The following is an 8,288-nucleotide window of genomic DNA, read 5'->3' on the forward strand; positions in this document are numbered from 1 at the left end:
TCTGAGCTTCAGTTGAGCATTGCAGCCCTAATGTCACAGAGCTGTCGGCAGGGTGCTAAGCATACGAGGAGAAGATGGGACAAAAGCCGCAGCCCCTTCACAATCCCAGCGCCAGTGACAACTCCCGGAGCTCGGGGAAGCACGCATATATTTACAGTTCTCTTTAGCCAGCAGCGTGTCTCTACACAGGGCCGCAACACAGAATTGTCCCTGAGATGCATGTCCCCATAGCACGTCAGCATTGAGCAGGTAGCTGCCAGGCAGTGCCTGGCCCCGTGCAGGGCACTGGGTGGGGTAAGGGCCTCATTATTCTCCCTCCAGTTCTCCCGGAATATGAGGGAGGTCAGCTGTGGCCCAAGGCTCACGGGGATGGGCAGCCCCAGCAGTGAGGCCAGGACCCCTGGTGTCACAGCCTTGAGCTGCCATTAACAGAACACCCCTTCAGCAGCCTCAGCCTCATAACGGTGCACCCCTGGGGCCCGTGGGAGGGGCCTCAGGGCGTGCACACAGGAGCCCTCACCCCTAATCGTGCCCTCAGCCCAGTCCCTCTGCCAAGGACAATGGAGTGACAGGTTGGAGATGGATTGGCCAGGCTAGGGAGAGGAGGCTCGTGCTGGGAGAGGCCCCAGCCCAGGGGGGGGGCTCCCCCGGCACTTGGGGGATGGAGATTCGGAAGCCCTGCCTGTTGATGGGCTGGGGTCCGGGTGGGCCCTGGGGACCATAGCTTCCCCTAGGAGAAGGGCCCATCCTGGGATGGCCGGGAGGCCCCTCGACAGAGAGGCTTTCTAACGGGGGGCTGACGGGAGGGTGGGTAATGTCATTAAGTAATTTCAAAGGGTCTTAATCAAATCCGTCCCGTCCCCAAGACCGCGTCAAAAGGACTTTGGAGAGGAAAGAAGGCGGCAGACAATCGACTTGGGCCTTCCACTTGACTGGCGGCCCTGGCTGTGGGGGTCTGCCGGGCTGGCCCCGCCTCCAGCTCTGTTCTTCACCCTCAGCCGGGTGTAGTACCACGGGTAGTACCACTGTTTCAGGGGGCAGGGCATGGGGGTGGGGCAGGCTTCCTTCCACCACTCCAGAAGGAAGTCTCAGAGACATCCCCTCAGTCTCAACAGCGCAGCCCCTGAGAACCACCACTCCAGGAGGGGACACTGAGGCTCGGCTTGAGGAGCCATGCAGTGTGGGGGGTTGAGAGCTGTTGAAGCCTGTGAACGCAGGCCGGGCACCCAAGTCCCTCTGTACCTAATTCCCATCTATGAAATGTGGCTGAAATTATGCCCTCCTCTCGGGCCGGGATGGGCTGTGAGGAAGGCAGTGAGGTGACCGTCCCCAGGCCCACAGGCCCCAGAGGTCCCATCAGTCATGATCCTTCAGAGCCCTCACTGCATCTCCGCGCTGCTTCCGTTGACCTTTTTTTTCAAGCTAAAAACATCAAAACACTCTCACTGTGTTCCCAAACACCCCAGTCTGTGTGGGCTGAAAAAGGACGGGCCCTGCCCCAGTGCCCCAGTGCCCTGGGTCTCGGTCCCCCCGTGCGCATGCAGTCACACGGCAGCTGCCTGCCGTCTGAGCTGGTCCTTCCTTCCTGGGGAGCCGATCCGGAGGAACCTTCCATCCTCTGACTTTCTCAGTCCACCTGCCATAACCGTGGTCAGCTCCCAGGACACAGGGTGTTTCTAGGGTGTGGTCACTGAGGCCCAAATGGGGATACCTGTACCCACCTATACCCACATCCACCCCAGGAGTCAACATTGCTTTGCGGGGGCTGTGCCCAGTGGCCCGAATTCTGCTCCTTGTCACCTCGCGGAGGAGGGCAGCCCCAATGCCCCAGCAAGACCCTTCAGGCTCGCAGGGAGCACCCACAGCTCAGAGGGTGCTCCCTCTCGGGCTCCAAGGCCCAGCCACCCACTTGCAACCTGTCTGGCTGGTACCGCTGGTGTCTGCACCCAGGTGGGCGGGAACAAATGAATGAGTGACTCAGCTGGAAACACTTCAAGGGACAGCTACGAGGACCCAGCAGTTAGGCACAGGGAGCGGGCACGCCTCTGTCGGACTCCAAACGCCCTGCTTTTAACCACTAGGCACCAGCCAAAGCACCTCTGCCCCCCAAAGTAAGTGGGAAGGACCACCCCTGCCTCACTCCTGAAGAACCTGTCACAGAGAGGCAAGCGGCCAACGGGGGTCAGTCCTGGTCCCTCTGGCACCCACCAACACGCTTTCTCCTCCCTCCCCACCTGCCCCCTGCCACCAGCCTCCAGGTGAAACAGGCAGAACCGTGCCCTGAAAATGCTCCACAAACCCCCACATGTGTCCAAGCAGTTTCGGTTACCCGGCGCCTGCCTGGCCCGGCCTCCCTTGTACCCTGCCAAGGCCTGGCACCACTGCCCCAGCAGCCCCTCTCCCTGCCAGCAAGGCCCGAGGCTGCTGCCGGCTCCGCCCGTTCCCCCAGGGAAAGGCCTCATTGTTCCCCCCACCACCCGCCCCTGCCTGGCTTGGAGACACCCGGTCAACGGGCCTCACAGCATCCACCTGCAGCCGCAATAGCTTCCAGGAAACTGAATCCCAGCGGCAGATGACAGCCGCAGACTGCAGGACAGAGCACCTATTCAGCCTTCGCAGGATCCACCTGGACCTGGCGGCAGCCTCCCCCCCTGGGCCCCCCCATGTCTGGGCACCAGCCCCCCAGAGCCAGTGCTGCCCAGAATGCCTGCCGGGGGGGCCATGGCTGGGGATGGAGGGCTGGGACGTGCCCCGCCCGGAGTGCCCAGGACAGGTGTGAGGGTGGACGGAGAAGGGGTCGGAGGCGCTGCCTCACCTCCCGGGCCTCCCAGACCGCAGGCAGCCTGGCGTGGGTGCAGGGGACCTTCCAAGCTGACAGACCCTCTGCGGGGCCCAACATGAGTCATTCACGTCTTACTGGCCCCCATTTATGGACGAGAAACCGAGGCTGGAGTGCACGACTTGACGGCCCAAGTCTCCATGCTGGTCAGGAGCACAACTCGGTGGGGCTCCCCAGGCCTGCCCTTGTCCCACCCTGGGGTCCCCTCGGAGTGAGCAGATGGAGAAGGTGTCCTGGAAGGAGGGCAGCCGCCTTCAGGAAGGCAAGATGGGTGGAGGGAGCAGCCTGAGCAAAGTGTCAGCGGGGCCGGCCTCCAGCCCCAGACATGGAGAGTCTTGGACCCATTTCACAGGTGGGCCAGCTGAGGGGACAATCTAGGAGGCAAGTTGACGCGCGAGTTACATTGAGGACAGAGGTTCCCACCCCTCCCTTCCTTGACACCCTGCAGGAGAGACCCAGAGTGAGGTGGGGTCCTGAGACCACCAGCCGCAGATGGTCTCTCTGTTTCTCTTCATCTGCCCCCACCTCCAGCCCCAGCCCTGGCCTCTGCATTTGAGCACAGCCTGTAGCCTCGTGGACCCCACAGAGGCAATGGAGGACAGGCCCTAGGCTTGATCTCCAGGCAAAAGGAGACCACCTCTCCTCCATGGGCTCTGCAGTTGTCTCCTGCCTGAGTGGCCGCTGTGGGCCTGGCAGGAAGAGAGGGGTGGAGCAGGCAGGGGATAGAGGCAGGCTTAGGCCACCGGGCATTGGTACACGGTTGTCCTGTCCCCCTCAGCAGGGCAGGGTGCACCCAGATCCTACAGCCAGGACCCCGGTTCCCGGGCTGCTTTCCAGCCGCCCCGGGCTCCCTCTCGAGCCTCAGGTACTGGCCAGCACTCAGCCTCGGCCCCCAGGCCAGAGGCAGTGCTGCTCGCCAGGGCCGGGCCACGAGTTGCCTGTCACTCAGCTCTTCTGCCCCGTTGGTCACACTAAAAAGATTGCCCTGCAGCCAGAAGGCGTGAACATCAGCTCCAACCCAGGGCAGGAAGAAGGGGCTGGAAACCCGGGCAGGAGGAGGCCAGTGTCCAGGCCCAGTCCCCTATTCTGCCACCCACCCACCCACCAACAGCTGCCCCAGCTCCCCCCAGTCACCACCCTGGCATAACCGCCACCACCCACACCACCACTGTATTGGCCCTTCTTCCTCCACTCCAGTTAGCAAACGCCTACTCATCCAACAAAGCCCAAGGCAAGAGACCCCTCCTCCGTGAAAACTTCCTGAACAGTCAGCCAAATGTTACCCAGTCTCCCCCCCAGTTGGCACCCACTGCCAACACTACCTGTGTCCTTTGTTGTTGGTCTCCCCAGACAGGGCAGTGTCCCTTCAGTGGGTTACGGAGGGGAGCATAACACAGAGAACCCTGGGAGGTTTGTCTAGGAAATGCCAACCTGCAGGAAGCCAGCTCGTTCACAGCACGGTGCAGATCCAGCACTGCTCGGGGTGGCTTGGATCTGACCCTGGAGGATGGGAGACGCCCACCAGGAACCATGGACACACACACACACACACACCCGCCTACTCTCCGGCCTTCCCTACCACCAGCACTTGCCCCCATGGAGTAGCTGTACTGTAGTCCCTGAGGGCCCCCGAACGTTCCCCCGCCACGTGCATGCTCACGCCCCCAGGACGCTTCTTACCCACCTCTCACGTGCATACAATTTCGAGGGCAGCATCCTGAGAGTGGGTTTCTTAAATTCTCTGAGCCCATCTCCTCCGTGGGCGGACCTGCAGAGGTTTGGGAGATGGAAGGCTGTGTGGGTGGCCCCGAGCACAGAGCCAACACAGATGGTGGCACCATGCTCACATTATCACCACTGTCTTGGCTTTGCTTCTCGAGGCATCTCACAAGCATCATCTTGTCTGAAGCACCTCAGGCCAGCTTCCAAGAGACACCTGAGTGCCAGGTGCCACCACGTGCCAGGTGCCACCACGTGCCAGGCACCACTCCACCCAGCACCCCTGTGGCAGGCCAGAAAGGGGTTACTCTGCCCCATTTTCGCAGCAAAAATGCAAGGCCCAGGTACAGAAATGCCCCACCCACGTTCTCAGAGCTCCCAGGCCAGAAACTTTTGCCCCACCTCACAAACATGGCCCAAGACGCGGCTGCCAGTCTCAGCCACATCACAGAGGGGAGATCCCTGCCCCCGGGGATAGCTGGTAGCCAAAGCCCCCACATCCACAGTCCACCGCCAGGATGGACTGCATCCCTGGCATGCCCACCTCCGCCCCTTCTCAGCGTTCCTGTCCAAGAGACTCAGTGTTCAATACTGGCCCCTGGACCCCCAATTTCCAAGAAAATTAGTTGGCAGATTATTTTTCACTAGAGTGTTACTGACTCCTCCACTTGCAGCTTGCTCTTTCTGACAGTATTAGCACTCCAGGAGGAGAACCTGAAGAAGACCTCACCTGAGCCCTGAGGGACCCCTTTCTGGGGAGGTTTTAGAATTCCGGCCCCTGTGAAGGGGAGCTATTTGAGGACCTCCACAAATCATGACTCAGTCCAGCACCCACAGGTGCCCTCAGGACCCACTGCCCACCTGCATCTCCAGCATCCTCCCTCATGGACCCTGAAAAGAATCCCAGGCCCCAGCCCCACCCAGCCTACCCAGGATGGGCAATGGTCCCTCTCCCTTCCCCTGCCTCATTCAAGACTTAGCTCAGGGCTTCCTCCTCTAGGAAGCCTCACCATCTCCCTCCGCCTGGGCCAGGGTCCCCTTGCCCCACACAGGGCCCCTTCACGTATGCCCGGAGCTAGTGCTAAAGGAGGAGGAAGAGGAAGGACACCACCCTGAACAGGGTCACCAAGACTCCGTTTGGCCACCTGGGGAAACTGAGGCCCAGAGACAGTCACACTGTCCTCTGTGCCTCTCACTGCCCCCCAGGCTTTGGGGGGTGTCCAGAGTCTGAGCTGTTGAAAGTCCAGGGGACTGAGAGAGGTACCACGTGACCCAGGCAGCTGTCTCCGGGCTCCCAGCCCTGCCCCCTGCCTCCTGGCACCTTGGCCCTCCGGCTGCCTGTTGTACCCGCTGAGCCGTCGTGGAGTTCCCGCAATGCCAGTCCTCACACACTTCAAATTCTTGGAGGGCTTGGTCCTAAGAAAGAAAGAAAGAGCCTCCAGATCGGGAGTGCTGGCTTGTCCCTGGAGCCCGGGTCACCAGCATGACCACTGCCAACGATTTCCTGACGTGGAAGGCCTGCAACACCCTTGGAAGTCACTGTTTCCAATGAGTTAGGGCATCAAAGACCTCAGGGTGACATGTCCAGGTGGCCAGCCAGCCTGCGTGTAGTGCCTCCCCAGCATAAAATTCCTCCCCCACCCCTCGCACCCCCACCCCTGCTAGGCCTCTACCCAGGAGGTCCCGGAGAACCCTGCCCAGGGGGGAGGGAGGGCAATAAAAGGCCCAGAGGGGCCGGGGGGTCGGCACCCACGCCCAGGGCCTCTGCTGGCCAGGGCGGCAGCACCCGGCTCGGTGGGGAGCGTGGCGCGGGGATGCCCCTCAGCTGCCCGCCGGCCTCCTGCTCGGACAGAGCCGGGCCCGGGACTCCCGGTGCCAGGCCTGGCCTGGGCCGCGAGGGGCCGAGGGTCGTGCCTGCGGGGGCGCGGTCCGGGGTCGGGGGTCTGGGCAGCTTTAATGCGCGGACAAAGCCTCATTTGCAGGTCAATGCGGCGGCACACTCGCCTCTCCCTGCGCCCGGCGCCCTTTGTCCGGCCGCGCCCGCTCCTCGCGCCAGATGGCCGCGGAAATGCTAATTTCGGGCGCCCGGTCCCCCGCCCCCCACCACTACCCCGCTCCCCCCAGCCCCGCGTTTAATTGCGCCTTTGCAGATGGGCCGCGAGTGTGCGCTTCATGCAGATGCGCGCGGCCGGGCCGCTGCCCTCGACCCCGAGCCGCGGCCGGAGCTGAGGGCCTGCGGTGGGGGTGGGGAGGGACAGGGCGCCGTCCCCGCCCCCCAGCGCGCCGCCGGGCACGAGCGGGCACCCAGCGGGCCAGGCGCGGAAAGCGCGCTTTTCTCTTTTCATTTCTCCAAAATGGGATCTTAAGTGATTCTGAATGAAAACAAATTGGCCGCTTTCTTCTCCAAACAGACGTGCTAGAAGTGGTGGGGGCTGCGGGCACAGGGAGGGGCAGCCCTGGACGGTAGCTAGGCAAGTGGCAAGCCGGGTTGGTGGGAAGTGGCAAGGTGGAGGTCGTGGAATTGGCCAGGCCAGGCCCTGGCAACCCTGGCTGGAAACTCCGCCACCCAGCGGTCCTTGGGGGCGGCCTGGTAAGTCCTGGGGGGCTTGGGACCTCCTTCCATTGGAGCCGGGCTCCTAGGACACTCCCAGCAACCAGAACAGCCAGAATGCCCTTCCCCCAGTTTCAAGCCAGAAACAGATGCCCAGGCCTGACTGGACACAGAGATGGGGCAGGTCATGGTGGACACAACCTCTGGGGGTCTGCCCAGCCTCCTGCATTGTCTATCTCCAGCCCCAGCAGGAACTGGGCCCCCCATCGAGCCTCTGGCCCCAGTGAGGGGGGATTCCACATGCTGAGGTCCCCACTCCTGCAGCACGTGCCCCAATCTGCTCAGGCTTGACCACACTGGGGTCCAGGAGTGGGCAGTGTGAGTAGCAGGACTGAGCTCCCGAGAACATCTAGACAGAATGAATGAATGACTGGGAGAATGAATGAGTGAGAGAATAATCGAGAGGGTCCCTGTGTGACCTTCTAGTATTTTTACCGCAAACTTACAAATCCTGTACAGTGGTGGTTGGTGGATGGCCCCACCACGAGCTGTGAAGCAGGGGAGAGGGCCAGCTTCTGGGCCAGCAAATATCTGGGACATACAACTCAAGCTGAACGACCATTAGAAAGAAAAGGGACCTGCTTATTCCTCAGATTTTCTGTTGAATTGTTGTAATCTTTCAGACAGAGGGCTGCCACACCTCAATAGGGTGACCCTTCGACAGGGCCTGAAGTCACACAAATGGTGAGCTGGTCCAGCTGCCACCAACCCAGTCCTGGCACCCAGACGCTGAGCCCTCTGCCTGGAGCGGCTTCCCGACCACCCTCTCCATTTGTTCCTCCTCATAGATGCCTCCTTCTCCAGGCTGCTCTTCCTGATGGTCCCAGGCCCCTCCCTCACCTGGTTTCTCAGGCTGGCCCACACCCCAACCAGGGCTCAGTGCTCATCTGGGGACATCATGGGGCTCACACTCAGGCCAGGGCCAGAGGACCCAGCCACCCCTTGATGCCTGTCCTGCTGGCTTTGGATCTGTGCCAGCACCATGATGAGCCACGGGCAAGGGAAGACTGGGGGGCTGGGGCACCGCCAGGAGCAGCATGGAAGTTTCCATGGTCACGGGATGGAAACCTTTCCTATCAATGTGGAAATAACAGGTGCCCCCCTCAGACCGCCCCTTTC

The sequence above is a fragment of the Rhinolophus hipposideros genome (assembly GCF_964194185.1).
Source record: "Rhinolophus hipposideros genome assembly, chromosome: 10".
NCBI classification, from domain to species: Eukaryota; Metazoa; Chordata; class Mammalia; order Chiroptera; family Rhinolophidae; genus Rhinolophus; species Rhinolophus hipposideros.